Genomic DNA, 18,879 nt, shown 5'->3' with positions numbered 1-18,879 from the left:
GACGCTGGAATTGTCGTTCGATGATGTCCAACATGTGCTCGCTTGGGGACAGATGGAACAGGCCAAAGTAACATGTCGCCACTCTGTAAAGCTTTTTGGGTTACAACAGTGGTATGTCGGTGAGCATTATCCAATTGGAAAACACCTCCTGGAATGCTGTTCATGAATGCCTGCACAACGGATCGAATCACCAGATAGTACTAATTTACAGTCAGGGTGAGTGGGATAACCACGAGAGTGCTCCTGGCGTCACACGAAATCACTCTCCAGAGCATAACTCTAGGTGTAGGTCCAGTGTGTCTGGCATGCATACAGGTTGGCTGCAGGTCCTCAAACCCCTTCCTTCTAACCAACACACAGCCATCAGTGGCACCCAGGCAGAACCAGTTTTCATCAGAAAACACTACAGGCGTCTCCCTGCCATCCAATGAGCTCTCTCTTGACACTACTGAAGTCGCAAATAGCCGGCCGGTGTGGCCGTGCGGTTCTAGGCGCGTCAGCCTGGAACCGCGTGACCGCTACGGTCGCAGGTTCGAATCCTGCCTCGGGCATGGATGTGTCTGATGTCCTTAGGTTAGTTAGGTTTAATTAGTTCTAAGTTCTAGGGGACTGATGACCACAGATGTTAAGTCCCATAGTGCTCAGAGCCATTTGAAGTCGCAAATGGCGGTAGCTTGGGGTCAGAGGAATGCACGCTATAGGGCGTCTGGCTAACAGGTGTCCTTGAAGAATCCAATGTTTAACAGTTAGTTGTGTCACTGTAGTGTCAACTGCTGCTCAAATTGCTATTACAGATGCAGTGCTATGCGCCAGAACCACACGCCGAACACGATGTTCTTCCGTCTCGCTAGTGCCAAGTGGCCATCCGGAGCCCGGTCCTCTTGCGGTCGTACATTCTCGTGAGCGCGCTGCCAGCAATCATGTACAGTGGCTACACTCCTGCCAAGTCTTTCTGCAGTATCACAGAAGGAACATCCAGCTGCTCGTAGCCCTGTTACACGACTTCGTTCATACTGAGTGAAGTGCTGATAGTCGTGCCTTTGGCGCCTTAAAGCCATTATTGATTAACATCAACTCACCACGTACAGCCTCAAAGATAACTAACTCTCACGACCCTTACAGAGTGTATTTAAAGCAAACCTGATTTGCATCCGCATAGTGACGCTACTAGTGCCACTTTATGCGCTTGCGCGAAATCTGAATAAAGATCATCTTTCAGATGTAGAAATGTGCCTACCAACTTTAGTTTATGTAGGACAACTCATTGGTGTTGCTATTTTCTCCGTCAGTATATATTACGATATGACAATAGTGCAAAGTCTTGGTGCAAATTTCCTGTGAATCCACGAGAAGCGGACCATTAAAACGGGGGTAGACCAGCATGGAAAGCTGAATCAAAGCAGTTTCGGACTGAACACCACAATAACAGGTTTGAGGCGTCTTTCAAGTAATGTTGTGGCTGGACATATTCTCCCCCTGGAGACTCTTTCCCAGTAGCTAGGAGAAAAGTACCACATGTTAAAAATACGATTTTCAGTTCCAGACTGCCATAGACGAAATGGCGTCAGAACCTCCTCCGTTGCCTTTTGCTGTGGGTCGCCGAGAGACAGGTTTCCGAGAAAGGCGATGGGTGCACTGCAGTAACGTTCTCTCACCAGGACAGAGCTCCGTGAAGAGTGACAAACATTCCACAATAGAATGCATTCTATTTTCCTACTGTAACATAAATTCTCATTCCATCATGGTAGAAGCCCACAGTTCTTGATATTCAAATTAAATCTGAAATCTGAACTTCTTTCAAGTGTGTAATAGTCGTTTGTTAGTGCTAACCTTTCGTCACATCACTTAATTGTTGATACAGTTTCATCTGGTGACAGCTTAATTAATTAGTTTATGTATTAACTTGATAAATAAATGAATTATCCCACTTATTTCTGAGAAATGACTCTCTTATTAGTCAAATTAAAATAAGCAGTTACCATTCAATTATGGTTTTACCACAAGGTATAGGCAGAGGTAGCTATTTTTTTAGTGATGATTTAATAATCTAGAAAACATGAACTTTCCTCATCCGTGGTTTAGACTGAAAAGATTCAACCAAATATTACTTGCGTGAGTAAAGATTTGTTCGGTTTTTAATGACCCTGTGATTAATGAAGAAAGTGATCTCAGAATTTATGTAGGAACAAGAGAGAGGTTGAAATTATTGAGAGCCAAGGAACAATCTCAGATGGTTAGAGAAATAAACGAAATGTTGGGAAATATGACCGTAGGTCGAACTTAATCACGTAGCAGGACTATTAACCAAATGAGACCAGAAAACTAGTAGTTTTTAAGCACAATCAATACAATTGTTAGTGAAGGAGGTAATTAAAAGTATTCTAAAGTTAATAATGAAGTAAGACGTGAAAATTTGACCTGTAGTAACTCTGCAGACTGCCATGAAGCGCACAGTAAAAAAGCGTCCTATTGTATCAGTTATTAGGGCTTCCTCCCGTTCCATTCACGTTTTGAACACGGGAAGAATGACTGATTAGACGCCTCTAAGCACTCTGTAATTAATCTTCTCTCGTCCTCATGATCTCTACGACAGCCGTACGTAGAGGACCGTAGTAGATTTCTAGATTCGTCATTTGTAGCTGGTTCTTGAAACTTTGCAAACGAGCTTTCCCGCGATAGTTTGCCTCTGTCTTCAAGCATCTACCAGTTTAGTTTCTTCAGCATCTCCGAGACACACAGACAAACCTGTGACTTTTCGGGCTGTAATTCTCTCTATACGTTCAATATCCCCTCTCCGTCCTATTGGTACGTGTCCCCCATACTTGAGCAATATTCTCGGGTGGGTCGCACGAGTGTTTTGTAAGCAATACCCTTTGTAGACTGATTGAACTTCTCTAATATTCTACCAATGAATCGCAGTCTGCCACCTGCTTTACCAACGACTGAGACTATGTTATTGTTCCACTTCATATTCCTACAAAGTGTTACACCCAGGCATTTGAATAAATTGACTGATTCCAGCTGTGACTCATTGATAATGTACTTATAAGGTACTGCGTTTTTTCGTTTTTCTGATGAGCAAAATTTTACATTTCTAAACATTTAAAGCAAGTTTCCAATGTTTTCGCTACTTTGAAATCTTATCAAGATCCGACTGAATACGAAGGTCGATGCCTCCTGTCCCATAGAAAATTTAATAATGAACATATAACAGCAGAATTAGTACAGATCGTTACCTGAACTGTCTCTCCACAACATAACAATTCAACATAGTCACCATGCATTTGTACACATCTGTGCCATCGTTAAACCCAGGCATCAAAACCAGTTTGAAAAAAATTCAGAGTTTTGTTTTTTGACTCATGGTTTTAAAGCTGTTTCATCGTCACCCGCGAGGAAAGAGTTTGGGGATTCTGTAATGGACATCAGGAATGTGCTGCGTTGGGCGAAGGAGTTTGGTATCGGAAAACGGACAGTTTCAAAATCATTCTGAGAAGAAACGATCATGAATCAAAACCCAGAATTTTCCAAACTAGTTTTGATGCCTGTGTTCAACTATGGTGCAAATGTGTACAAATGCTTGGTGACTATGCTGAATGATTGTGTTGTGCAGAGGACAATTCAGACTACGATCTATACTAAATCCGCTGTATATGTTCATTATTGGATTTTGTACTGATTTACCCTCGTATTTGTGCAGCTTTTTTTCAGACAGTGCTTCATTATAGATAAACGCATCATTTACTATTACTATTACTATTAATTTTGCCTGCAAGAACATTAATATACAACATGAACAGCAAGGGTCCCAACACACTTCCCTGTGACACAAAAAAATGGTTCAAATGGCTCTGAGCACTATGGGACTTGACATCTGTGGTCATCAGTCCCCTAGAACTTAGAACTACTTAAACCTAACTATCCTAAGGACATCACACACATCCATGCCCGAGGCAGAATTTGAACCTGCGACCGTAGAGATCACGCGGTTCCAGACTGAAGCGCCTAGAACCACACGGCCACACCGGCCGGCCCTGTGACACACCTGAAGTTAACTTCTACTTCTGCCCATGACCCTCCATCCAAGATAACTCACTGCGGCCTCCCTACCAATAAATCCTCAATCCAGTCACAAATTTCACTTGATTCCAGATACGATAGTACTTTGTATAAAAGCGTGTGGGTAGTACTGAGTCAAATGCTTTTCTGAATTCAAGTAATACTGCAGCTGCCTGACTTCCTCTATCCATGGCTTTCAGAATGTCATGTGAGGGAAGTTTTCAATGATCGATGTTTTCGAAATCCATGCTGGTTAGCATGGTGGAGTTCATTCCGTTCGAGATACCTCATTACGTTTGGGATCACAGTATCTTGTAAGATTCTACAAGAAAGAGATGTTAAGAATATTGTATGGTGGTTTTGTGACTCCCATCTGCTACCTTTCTTGTGATGGATAGACCGATGCCTTCTTCCAAGCAATATGAACGTTTTTTGTGTGAGGGACCTACGATAGATTAGGTTTAAAAGAGGGAACAACTTAGAGGACTCAGAGGCAAATTCGGTATACAATATAATCAGCTTTCCAATGGGTTCTGGAGCTTTACACAATTTTAGCGATTTCAGCTGTTCCTCGACACCACTGACACTATTATAACTAAGGACAAAATAAGGCTAATAAGGTGCTAATAATTCAGCTCACGTGGATGAAGTAGAAAAAGCTAAAATACATTACTGCACAGACGAAGTTGTGGAAAAATATGGGGACGGTTTGTGAAGTAAGGATGTAGATGTATTGGAGAAAGAAATGAAGGAAGCAGAAAAGGTGAGTTCTGAATACAACGAAAATAATGAGAAAGATCTTAGTAGTAGCGGAATGGAGACATAAGAAGTAGGATTAAGCAATAAATGAAATGAGGATTTCAATAACGATGTATAAAAAGAACTAACGGTAGAGTCATAAATCACCAGACAACAACTGTAAATTAAAGAAGCAGAAGTAGGAGAAAGTCTTGACTGCATGTGAAATAACACTGTGAGGAGGGGATTACCGCAGAGAGTACAGAGCTGGACTGACTGGGAAAGGATGTTCTGAAGGAATAGAGTATAAAGTCTCTAAATGAATGGGATAAGAACTGTTACATCCTTGGGTCAGTGTGAACAACGGCAACAATTGAGGAGGATCTAATTAAATAAGATGATCAGAAAGGAAAATTAAAAGCTGCTCACCCGTAATTAAAGTACAGATATATGGAAAAAATGAACCGGCTTTATTGATTATAGAGAGTGAAATCAGTGGAGCTGTGAAACGTACTGATAAAAATAATTAATGCTACATGTTCTTTGAAGAAGACGGTTAAAATCATGTTTACTTATCTTTCAGATAAGATTCCGTAGAAGCTGAGTGTAAATATTTAATATTTGGTTGTGTCAAGCTAAAGTATAATATAATCCTAGCTAAATGCCAGACAGATAAAGTGAGAACAGTTACCAATTGTGAAAATGGATGAATGAATTTTCACAATAAGGTAGTAGATTAAGTGCTCAGATATGTGTTGATAATGAATGATTTAAGCTTTGTGTGTTATTTGAATGTCATAGTAACGTCAATGTGAATAATATCTGATAGTTAAAATGGGTGTAATGTCACCTAATTATTAGAGGTGAGGGCCACATTGTGAATTAATGTCCATAATAATTTCGATATCGAGAGGGAGATTTAGTACCAGTTCTAGTCAGCACTTAGGGAATATTTGTGTCAAGCATAAGAAGGAGACTTTAAGATTTTAAAACTTGGCAGCTTACAAAACATTTTTTCGATCAATTCTTCAGTATTGCTCATCTCTCGGAGACCCTTACAAAAGTACAAGACTCGTTCCGAAAGTAACGCCTCCTACACTCCTGGAAATGGAAAAAAGAACACATTGACACCGGTGTGTCAGACCCACCATACTTGCTCCGGACACTGCGAGAGGGCTGTACAAGCAATGATCACACGCACGGCACAGCGGACACACCAGGAACCGCGGTGTTGGCCGTCGAATGGCGCTAGCTGCGCAGCATTTGTGCACCGCCGCCGTCAGTGTCAGCCAGTTTGCCGTGGCATACGGAGCTCCATCGCAGTCTTTAACACTGGTAGCATGCCGCGACAGCGTGGACGTGAACCGTATGTGCAGTTGACGGACTTTGAGCGAGGGCGTATAGTGGGCATGCGGGAGGCCGGGTGGACGTACCGCCGAATTGCTCAACACGTGGGGCGTGAGGTCTCCACAGTACATCGATGTTGTCGCCAGTGGTCGGCGGAAGGTGCACGTGCCCGTCGACCTGGGACCGGACCGCAGCGACGCACGGATGCACGCCAAGACCGTAGGATCCTACGCAGTGCCGTAGGGGACCGCACCGCCACTTCCCAGCAAATTAGGGACACTGTTGCTCCTGGGGTATCGGCGAGGACCATTCGCAACCGTCTCCATGAAGCTGGGCTGCGGTCCCGCACACCGTTAGGCCGTCTTCCGCTCGGGGACCGCACCGCCACTTCCCAGCAAATTAGGGACACTGTTGCTCCTGGGGTATCGGCGAGGACCATTCGCAACCGTCTCCATGAAGCTGGGCTGCGGTCCCGCACACCGTTAGGCCGTCTTCCGCTCACGCCCCAACATCGTGCAGCCCGCCTCCAGTGGTGTCGCGACAGGCGTGAATGGAGGGACGAATGGAGACGTGTCGTCTTCAGCGATGAGAGTCGCTTCTGCCTTGGTGCCAATGATGGTCGTATGCGTGTTTGGCGCCGTGCAGGTGAGCGCCACAATCAGGACTGCATACGACCGAGGCACACAGGGCCAACACCCGGCATCATGGTGTGGGGAGCGATCTCCTACACTGACCGTACACCACTGGTGATCGTCGAGGGGACACTGAATAGTGCACGGTACATCCAAACCGTCATCGAACCCATCGTTCTACCATTCCTAGACCGCAAGGGAACTTGCTGTTCCAACAGGACAATGCACGTCCGCATGTATCCCGTGCCACCCAGCGTGCTCTAGAAGGTGTAAGTCAACTACCCTGGCCAGCAAGATCTCCGGATCTGTCCCCCATTGAGCATGTTTGGGACTGGATGAAGCGTCGTCTCACGCGGTCTGCACGTCCAGCACGAACGCTGGTCCAACTGAGGCGCCAGGTGGAAATGGCATGGCAAGCCGTTCCACAGGACTACATCCAGCATCTCTACGATCGTCTCCATGGGAGAATAGCAGCCTGCATTGCTGCAAAAGGTGGATATACACTGTACTAGTGCCGACATTGTGCATGCTCTGTTGCCTGTGTATATGTGCCTGTGGTTCTGTCAGTGTGATCATGTAATGTATCTGACCCCAGGAATGTGTCAATAAAGTTTCCCCTTCCTGGGACAATGAATTCACGGTGTTCTTATTTCAATTTCCAGGAGTGTATTTTCTTGTGGTGACTTTGGATGTGCGAGCGCGATGTCTTTGCTACAGCGCTAATGCTTGAACTTTTCTTCTTTCATTTGCAGGTAGTTCCGTTGTTCTGCGGTAGTTGGTGATAGCAATGTTCCAAAATGGAGTCTGATATGAACGCGCGTATAAAACACCGCCCCCCAAGAACCATGGACCTTGCCGTTGGTGGGGAGGCTTACGTGCCTCAGCTATACAGATAGCCATACCGTAGGCGCAACCACAACGGAGGGGTATCTGTTGAGAGGCCAGACAAACGTGTGGTTCCTGAAGAGGGGCAGCAGCCTTTTCAGCAGTTGCAGGGGCAACAGTCTGGATGATTGACTGATCTGGCCTTGTAACATTAACCAAAACGGCCTTTCTGTGCTGGTACTGTGAACGGCTGAAAGCAAGGGGAAACTACAGCCGTAATTTTTCCCGAGGGCATGCAGCTTTACTGTGTGGTTAAATGATGATGACGTCCTCTTGGGTATAATATTCCGGAGGTAAAATAGTCCCCCATTTGGATCTCCGGGCGGGGACTACTCAGGAGGACGTCGTTAACAGGAGAAAGAAAACTGGAGTTCTATGGATCTGAGCGTGGAATGTCAGATCCCTTAATCGAGCAGGTAGGTTAGAAAATTTAAAAAGGGAAATGGATAGGTTAAAGTTAGATATAGTAAGAATTAGTGAAGTTCGCTGGCAGGAGGAACAAGACTTTTGGTCAGGCGAATACAGGGTTATAAATACAAAATCAAATAGGGGTAATGCAGGAGTAGGTTTAATAATGAATAAAAAAATAGGAGTGCGGGTAAACTACTACAAACAGAATAGTGAACGCATTATTGTGGCCAAGATAGACACGAAGCCCATGCCTACGACGGTAGTTCAAGTTTATATGCCAACTGGCTCTGCAGATGACGAAGAAATTGAAGAAATGTATGATGAAATAAAAGAAATTATTCAGGTAGTGAAGGGAGACGAAAATTTAATAGTCATGGGTGACTGGAATTCGAGTGTAGGAAAAGGGAGAGAAGGAAACATAGTTGGTGAATATGGATTGGGGCTAAGAAATGAAAGAGGAAGCCGCCTGGTAGAATTTTGCACAGAGCACAACATAATCATAGCTAACACTTGGCTCAAGAATCATAAAAGAAGGTTGCATACATGGAAGAAGCCTGGAGATACTGATAGGTTTTAGATAGATTATTTAAGGGTAAGACAAAGATTTAGGAACCGGGTTTTAAATTTTAAGACATTTCCAGGGGCAGATGTGGACTCTGACCACAATCTATTGGTTATGAACTGTAGATTAAAACTGAAGAAACTGCAAAAAGGTGGGAATTTAAGGAGATGGAACCTGGATAAACTGACTAAACCAGAGGTTGTACAGAGTTTCAGGAAGAGCATAAGGGAGCAATTGACAGGAATGGGGGAAAGAAATACAGTAGAAGAAGAATGGGTAGCTTTGAGAGACAAAGTAGTGAAGGCATCAGAGGATTTAGTAGGTAAAAAGACGAGGGCTCGTAGAAATCCTTGGGTAACAGAAGAAATATTGAATTTAATTGATGAAAGGAGAAAATATAAAAATGCAGTAAATGAAGCAGGTAAAAAGGAATACAAACGTCTCAAAAATGAGGTCGACAGGAAGTGCAAAATGGCTAAATAGGGATGGCTAGAGGACAAACGTAAGGATGTAGAGGCTTATCTCACTGGGGGTAAGATAGATACTGCCTACAGGAAAATTAAAGAGACCTTTGGAGAAAAGAGAACCACTTGTATGAATATCAAGAGCTCAGATGGAAACCCAGTTCTAAGCAAAGAAGGGAAAGCAGAAAGGTGGAAGGAGTATATAGAGGGTCTATACAAGGGGAATGTACCTGAGGACAATATTATGGAAATGGAAGAGGATGTAGATGAAGATGAAATGGGAGATACGATACTGCCTGAAGAGTTTGACAGAGCACTGAAAGATCTGAGTCGAAACAAGACCCCAGGAGTAGACAACATTCCATTAGAACTACCGACGGCCTTGGGAGAGCCAGCCCTGACAAAACTCTACCATCTGGTGAGCAAGATGTATGAGACAGGCGAAATACCCTCAGACTTCAAGAAGAATATAATAATTCCAATCCCAAAGAAAGCAGGTGTTGACAGATGTGAAAATTACCGAACAATCAGTTTAAGAAGTCACGGATGCAAAATACTAACGCGAATTCTTTACAGACGAATGGAAAGACTGGTAGGAGCCGACCTCGGGGAAGATGAGTTTGGATTCCGTAGAAATATTGAACACGTCAGGCAATACTGACCCTACGACTTATCTTAGAAGCTAGATTAAGGAAAGGGAAACATACGTTTCTAGCATTTGTAGACTTAGAGAAAGCTTTTGACAATGTTGTCTGGAATACTCTCATTCAAATTCTGAAGTTGGCAGGGGTAAAGTACAGGGAGCGAAAAGTTATTTACAATTTGTACAGAAACCAGATGGCAGTTAAAAGAGACGAGGGGCATGAAAGGGAAGCAGTGGTTGGGAAGGGAATGAGACAGGGTTGTAGCCTATCCCCGATGTTATTCAATCTGTATATTGAGCAAGCAGTGAAGGAAACAAAAGAAAAGTTCGGAGTAGGTATTAAAATTCATGGAGAAGAAGTAAAAACTTTGAGGTTCGCCGATGACATTGTAATTCTGTCAGAGACAGCAAAGGACTTGGAATAGCAGTTGAACGGAATGGACAGTGTCTTGAAGATGAACATCAACAAAAGCAAAACGAGGATAATGGAATGTAGTCGAATTAAGTCGGGTGATGCTGAGGGAATTAGATTAGGAAATGAGACACTTAAAGTAGTAAAGGAGTTTTGCTATCTGGGGAGCAAAATAACTGGTGATGGTCGAAGTGGAGAGGATATCAAATGTAGACTGGCAATGGCAAGGAAAGCGTTTCTGAAGAAGAGAAATTTGTTAACATCGAGTATAGATTTAAGTGTCAGGAAGTCGTTTCTGGAAGTATTTGTATGGAGCGTAGCCACGTATGGAAATGAAATATGGACGATAACTAGTTTGGACAAGAAGAGAATAGAAGCTTTCGAAATGTGGTGCTACAGAAGAATGCTGAAGATTAGATGCGTAGATCATATAACTAATGAGGAGGTATTGAATAGGATTGGGGAGAAGAGAAGTTTGTGGGACAACTTGACTAGAAGAAGGGATCAGTTGGTAGGACATGTTCTGAGGCATCAAGGGATCACCAATTTAGTATTGGAGGGCAGTGTGAAGGGTAAAAATCGTAGAGGGAGACCAAGAGATGAATACACTAATCAGATTCAAAAGGATGTAGGTTGCAGTAGGTACTGGGAGATGAAGAAGCTTGCACAGGACAGAGTAGCATGGAGAGCTGCATCAAACCAGTCTCAGGACTGAAGACCACCACCACAACAACAACAACAACAACAACAACAAGATAAAACACCGATGTGTGATTGAATTGCTCACTGCTGAAGAAATCGCGCTGACTGAAATCCATCGACGCTTGCTAAAGGTGTTTGGAGACGATGCAATAGACGCGAGGAATGTGAGGCGATGGGTATGGCGTTTTCAAGGTAGTTAAAAGGATGTGCATGATAAACCACGGTCCGGTGGAGCCTACACAGCTGTCATCCCCCGCAATGAAGAACGTGTTGATCAACTCATCCGTGCTGATCGGCGAATAACGGTCAGAGAATTGTGTGTAACGGTGAATGTCGGCTGCAATGCCTTGGAAACAATGTTGGAATATCTTGGTTATCGCAAAGTCTGCGCGAGATGGGTCCAGCGGATGCTTACAGAAGAACAAAAATCTCATCGAATGGAAATTAATCGGGACCTGCTGGACCAACATGAACCAGAGGGAGACAACTTTCTGAATAGCATTGTCACCGGAGATGAGTGTGATGTCACCACTACGAGCCGGAATCCAAAAGACAGTCCATGGAATGGCGACATGCAAATTCTCTCACAAAGAAGAAATTATATACAAAGCCGTCTGCAGACAAAGTGATGTGCAGAGTCTTCTGGTATAGCCAGGTCGTGTTCTTTTGGATGTCCTTGAGCCTGGAGGAACTATCAATTCAGCACGCTACAAGACGACACTGACTAAGCTGAAAGCTTGATTTTCCAGGATAAGGCAAGAGAAGAAGACCAACGTCTTACAGCATCCATCGTACAGTCCCGATTTAGTGCCTTCAGGCTCCCATCTCTTTAGGCCTCTGAAAGATGGACTACGTGGCGAAATTTTCAAGACTCGGATGCTGTTGTCAAAGCTGTGAGGAAGTGGTTAGCTTTATATGGTTCCGATTTTTACAAGCACGGCGTTCGGGCTGTGGTTCATCATTGGCAAAAGTGAATAACGAATGGTGGTGCCTATGTGGAAAAATGACAGTCTGTAACTGAAATATTGCTCTATTTAGCTGCACTGTTGTGGTTTATGTCTCTCGTGCAGGTTCCCTGAATAAAAATAGGAGGTATTACTTTCGGAACGACCCTCGTAGAATAAATTCAGGTGAAGACAAGCAATGTGTTTCATAAGTTGTTTTATTAAGCACAAGAAGAGCACGGCGATGCTCATTCAACTCAAGTGACACATGCTAAAGAAGAGGTGTTCTCCTTCAATAAGAAGTTTTCTACTTGGATTATGAAGACACATATTCCGAGGATACGTAGGGTATCATGTTTCTCAAAGAGTATAATCGTAGGTGTGGAGTAAAAGTATATCAGGAATCCGGTAAAACACCAAACCTCCGACATCACTGCGGCCGGAAAAATATCCTGCAAAAACGGGACCAATGACGACTGAAGAGAGCCGTTCAACGTGACAGAAGTGCAACCTTTCCGTAAATTGCTGCCAATTTCCATGCTGGGCCTTCACAAGTGTCAGCGTGCGAATCATTCAACGAAACATAATCGATGTGGGCTTTCGGAGCCAAAGGCCCACTCGTGCACCCTTGATGACTGCTCGACATAAAGCTTTACGCCTCGCCTGGGCCCGTCAGCAGCGACATTGGACTGTTAATGACTGGAAACATGTTGGCTGGTCGGACGAGTCTCGTTTGAAACTGTATCGAGCGGATGGACGTGTATGTGTATGGAGACAATGTCATGAATCCATGGACCCTGCATGTCAGTAGGGGACTGTTCAAGCTGGTGGAGGCTCTGTTATGGTGTGGGGGGTGTGCAGTTGGAGTGATATGGGATCCCTGATACGTCTAGATACGACTCTGACAGGTGACATGTACGTAAGCACCTGCGTCCACTCATGTCCACTGTGCGTTCTGACGAACTTAGGCGATTGCAGCAAAACAATGCGACATCACACACGTCCACAATTGCTACAGAGTGGCTCCACGAACACTCTCCCGAGTTTAAACACTTCCGCTCACACCAAACTCCCTAGACATGAACATTACTGAGCATATCTGGGATATCTTGCAACGTACTGTTCAGAAGAGATCTCAGCCCCCAGCGTACTCTTTTGGATTTATGGACGGCCTGTAGAATTCGTGGTGTCAGTTCCCTCCAGCACTACTTCAGGCATCATTCGAGTCCTTGCCACGCCGTGTTGCGGCACTTTTGGGTTCAAAACGTTCAAATGTGTGTGAAATCTTATGGGACTTAACTGCTAAGGTCATCAGTCCCTAAGCTTACGCACTAATTAACCTTAATCATCCTAAGGACAAACACACACACCCATGCCCGAGGGAGGACTCGAACCTCCGCCGGGATCAGCCCCACAGTCCACTTTTGCGTGCTCGCGGGGGTCCTATACGATATTATGCAGGTGTGCCAGTTTCTTTGGCACTTCCGAGTACTTAAAGTAGTGGATCAGTTTTGCTTCTGGCGCAGCAGAATATCTGAAGGTAGCCAAAGTAAAGAGGATATAAAATGCAGACTGGCTACAGCAAGCAGGGCATTTCTGAAACAGAGGAATTTGTTAATATGTGATGTAATCTAAGTGTTAGGAAGTCTTTTCTGAAGGCATTTGTCAGTTGTGTAGCCTTGCATATAAATGAAACGTGTGCTATAAACAGTTTTCACAAAAAGACCATAGAAGCTTTAGAAATGTGGTGCTACGGAAGGATGGGTAGATCGAAGAGGGAAAACAGAAATCTGTGATATAAACTGACTAAAAGAAGGGATCGGTAGATAGGACACATCCAGAGGCATGATGAAATTGTCAATTTCCGCACCTTCTAACGAAAATATTACCCAGTACAAAATTAAACTACATTAAATTTTAGAAAAAAAAGCTATTCATTTTTTCTCTAGGACAAATAGTTTAGGCGATGCAGGTGATGGAAAAATTGCAGTCTATTAAAAATAGGGGTTTAGTGGTATAAAATTAATGTTTAATTTTAAATGAAGTGCGTTAGGAACAAATGTTAGATGTGTATACTACATTTAAGTGCAATAGGGCCGCATTAATGTGTAAATTGTGTTGCAGGGGTGTAGTAGGACGGTGGTGCACCGTAGAGAGTGGTAGTGTGAGAGAAGGCAGGTCGCCGGAAGGTGCTCATGCACTTCCGTATTTCGTAGGTCTGCAAAATGCAGAGCGAGCAGACGACTCCCCACTCTCTCTACCCCACACTCCCCTTCATCTCCTGTGCTGTGCTCTTATGTGAGGAGACAAAACGTCAATGAGTTCGTGCTTATATAGTTAAGTTATTTTGAGTTTATTAACTAAGTAGTCATTTGCAGTTGTTAACTGAGTTTTTGTGTAAAATACTTTCCTATAAACATTCGCTGAGAAGTATGTAATTTGTAAGTGTGATATTGTCAGTGACCTATGTAGTACTGGAGGGAAAGGGATTGGTCAGTTAGTAGTGAATTAATGAATGATCAGTAACTTTCTTCACTTCTCTTACCATTAACTGTATTATTGATAGACTGCATAAATCTCTTCCCTTCAGCGGCTGTCGCACTGACTGGAGCCACTTACCACACATCCACAGTATATTTTGCAACGTGGGTGTAAAAATGTTAATGGAATGGGACTGATAATGCTCAAGTCTATAACATTAATGTGGTGTAACGCACTGCTTGACATGTTGAAATATCTGAAGTTCCACAACACCTAGGTGACCTACTTCTGTCGCAGAGGGAGCCAGTTTAAGCGTCTGGGCCTCTTCAGATGCTGGAAAAGCTGTGGATGGGATAATGCATTTGATACCTCTACTGCCGTGAGAAGTATTCCTGCCATTGATAATGGGGACAATGAAATTAACATTGTCGAATGCATATTGACAGCATGTTACACGGGCGGCAGGCTCTTCAGTGTGGTAGACAGTTGACAGCTACACTTGTTGAGCTTTTTTCATATAACAGTTTACTTAAGAACTGCAAATAACTACTGATTTAATAAACCGAAAATAACGTCATTATATAAACACGAACTCAGTGAATTTATTTAATCTACTCATATAAGGGCACTGGTCAGAAAATGCTAGGGAGGTATAATCTCTGTGGACTGAAAACCGAGCAGCATTCGTGACAGGTGAAGTCGCCGTTCCCAGAACAACACTATAGCTGCCATATAGGGTGACTAAGAATTAATTTCCTCTCAACCAGTGTGGAACAGTGTGTAGGGATTTACGTAGATTGTGTCCATATGCATTTCTTGCGTTTATTAGTGAGTCATATCCGTATTCCACGTAGTGTTAACGCACTTTATGGAAAATACACACCCCTGGGCATGTCTGTAAACTGTATAGCCATTGACCCGTAAGGAACGCTGCAGAAGGGTCGATACAACTCTGTGAAATACCGCGTAATTGCTACTGGTGACGTAATGGGGTAGAGGTAGTGGGGAATCCGTTGCTTGCTCTTCATTTTGCGGAAAACGGAAGGAAGGAAGTACATGACCACAGTGTGGGTGCTTCCCTTCCCTCATGCAGCCACACTCCACATTGTACGACGCCCTGTGACACCCACAACACAATTATTTATACCTTAATGTGGCACTATACTTATATGTGGTACACACATTCAATAATGGTTCTTAACCCATGTCATGTAAAATTAAACATTAATTTTACACCATTAAAACACCATTTGCAGTAATTTGCGATATTTAAGTCCCCTCCAACGAGTAAACTATTAGTCCTACAGAAAAATTAATAGGACGTTTTTTGTAGGAAATTTAATGTGGTTTAATTTTTTATTGGAAAATAGCTTCGCTGCAAGCCGTGGTTTTCCAATCATTCAGATCAGGATTTTTAGAATGTTTTTGACGACAGTCCCTCCGACCGGTGAACAAAAACTGGCAATTACACAATTTTTTTCTCTGATTTTGAAAAGAAAGGTCCAGACGAGCTGCAACAAGTTTAATATTCTTTACGACAGCTGCTTCGGCTTCATTGCCATTTACCAAGTATTATCTAGTTTGATTTGACGTCCATATGTCATTTATAATAAACTGTAATTCTGCAATACTTATTAATTACTTCACATGAAATTATAAACATATGGAATAATTTTTGACACTTATTTGCACGTTGGTTTACTATAAATAAATGCCAATTCGTTCTTTATAGTAAACAATCTATCAAATAAGCATGAAAACGTATTCCGTACTTTTATAATTACAATATGACACATAATCACTAAGAATTAGACAATGACAGTTTACTACGGATGCGATATGGACGTCTAAGCAAACTAGACATTACTTGAGAATGGCAATAAAGCCAAAAACACTGTCATAAAGTCTATTATACTTATTGAGGCTAATCTGAACGTTTCCTTTTCAAAATGTCATAGTCTGACGTGCACTATGCTGTGGGCTCATCGAACAAAAAGAAATCTAGTTTTCCTTCGCTATTAATTTTCCCTGAAATAATTACTTTTGAATATATTATGGGAGTGAACAGTGATCAATGTGTTACAAATATTTACTATCAAAAACAGTCTTGATCACAATTTATTTATTACGGAGACCGGTTTCGACCACTACTGTGATCATCTTCAGACCAATGAGTAAGAACCTCCTGCTGCTGAAGAATCACTACCGTAGTGAGCAGTGATTCTTCAGCAGCAGGAGGTTCTTACTCATTGGTCTGAAGATGATCACAGTAGTGATCGAAACCGGTCACCGTAATAAATAAATTGTGATCAAGACTGTTTTTGATAGTAATAGTGAGTAGTGATTCTTCAGCAGCACGAGGTTCTTACTCATTGGTCTGAAGATGATCACAGTAGCAATCGAAACCGGTCACCGTAATAAATAAATTGTGATCAAGGCTGTTTTTGATAGTAAATATTTCCCTGAAATAATTTGATATTGTGTCTGCGCCATCTTTGGCAGAGAGCGGCCCGAAGCATGTGCTATGTGAATAAACTGCCTGTGGTAGCAGTTGTATTGTATGCCGCACCGCCGAAGCGGCAGTGATCTGTTCGGCAAGTGAGCGCCGGGTTTCGCCGGCACGCACAGTGCGTCGGCAGAGAGGCAGGGGGCAAGAAGCCGTTCGACCCGAGCCGCAGCTACTGTAGCGGCAGGGCAGGGGCACAGGCGGGGGGGAGGGGGGGGGATAGAGGAGCAGCCAGCCGTGGGGTGGGGGTGCGGCACACGTGGCAGCTCGCTCGCCTCTCGCTCGCCTCTCGCCGCTTGGACCCACGCCTGCTCTGCTTGGCGATTCCTGCCCAACACTACACACCACTTGTCCCACAATAGCCCAAGTCCCAGTTGTATCAGGACCTTTATTTTACTCTACTCGCCCGCTCAAAAGCTCCCATTACAGCTAAGAAAACAACTCATCTCTTTCCGGTTTTCAAAATTTCTTCTTTGCACATCTGAACATGGACAGATTTTGATTTGTACTTGCTATTGGAAAGAAAACAAACCACGCATACTACTATACTGCGGCCCATCAAAACTGCAACACCAGAAAGGCTAGCAAATAACGAATTTTACTTGTTAGGAGTAGGGCCGTACCGAGGCCATGACGAGAGCGACCCCCGCCAAGGCGGGCGCAAAAACCGACCCAAAAAAAGGTCGATTTAAAAATTAACCGGGAGAGGAATGTGAGTTCTCCTGCCCCTGTGTACCTGACTTCCATCGGCAGGAGACTGTAAAGCATAACAAAGAAATGGTTACCACCGAACAGGTGTCACATGCGACACGTCAATATGTGTAAACAGTAAGCTGCCGCCTATACAGCTAGCACTTGTTCAACAAGTGAGATTTTGCTACTATATTCGCTACGGTATTGTAGGATCTCAAATGTTGGCGAGCGGACGCTGAAGAAATGTGCTATTTGACGAAAGCTTTCGATTTTTGCCGATTTCTGCAAACTGAGGACTGCAGTGAAACTGTTTAAGCTAGAGTTAATGAAAGTATTTCATAGAATAATAAATAAAATGGGAAACAAATGTCAAATACAATGATCAGCCAGAATATGTATCGAATATATTGCTTCCCCCTACTTACATCTCCCGAGGAGATCACGAATGTAAAATTAGAGAGATTCGAGCGCGCACGGAGGCTTTCCGGCAGTCATTCTTCCCGCGAACCATACGCGACTGGAACAGGAAAGGGAGGTAATCACAGTGGCACGTAAAGCGCCCTCCGCCACACACCGTTGGGTCGCTTGCGGAGTATAAATGTAGATGTATATGGAGATGAACATCATGACCACCTACCTAACAGCCGCGATGTCCACCTTTTGGGTAACAGCAGCCATGTGTCGTGGCATGGAAGCTGTGAGGCCTTGGCAGGTCGTTGGAGGGAGTTGTCACCATACCTGCACACATAAGTCACATAATTACCGTAAATTACGGGGAGGGGAGCGATGAGTCCTGACGCTATGTTCAATCACAGTTTATTGTCGGTCACTTCCAGCCACTCTTCTTCCCATCGACGCATGACTCTGTAACTCAACAGCGAGGTGATAGCATGCAGGGGGATGGCACACTGAACTAATTGAGGATCGTGACACACCTCCTAGGATGCTACACCCGCCCTTTCGTTCGTATAACACCCACGCGCACAGGCATTAATCAGAAGAACACCTCCTTCTAGAGAATTTGTAGTCGGAGAAGGCCGTCCTGGATATTCCGGACTACTTTATCTGCTGGGTACAAGCGTTGTAGCGAATGAAGGGCACGAATCGAAACAGAAAAGTAATTTATTACTCGCAACGTGTCTCATCTGTTCCAGTGCCCTCAAGATCGCGTATAATTCACCATCGAAAACGGTAAGGTCTTTAGGTAATCGGATCTTGAGGACAAGATCAGGGAAAACAGTTGAGCAACCGACGGAGTCCCCCTGTTTAGACCCATCAGTAAATACATCTAAAATGTTGTGCTGCTCTGTTACAATGCCATAAAGTAATGTATTGAAAACATATGCAGAAGTGCTAACTCTCCTGTACTACACTAAATCTAAAATTACTCTGGACTTCTG

Source organism: Schistocerca americana, chromosome 1, assembly GCF_021461395.2.
Source record: "Schistocerca americana isolate TAMUIC-IGC-003095 chromosome 1, iqSchAmer2.1, whole genome shotgun sequence".
Lineage (NCBI taxonomy): Eukaryota > Metazoa > Arthropoda > Insecta > Orthoptera > Acrididae > Schistocerca > Schistocerca americana.
Note: the sequence above shows the minus strand (reverse complement) of the source record.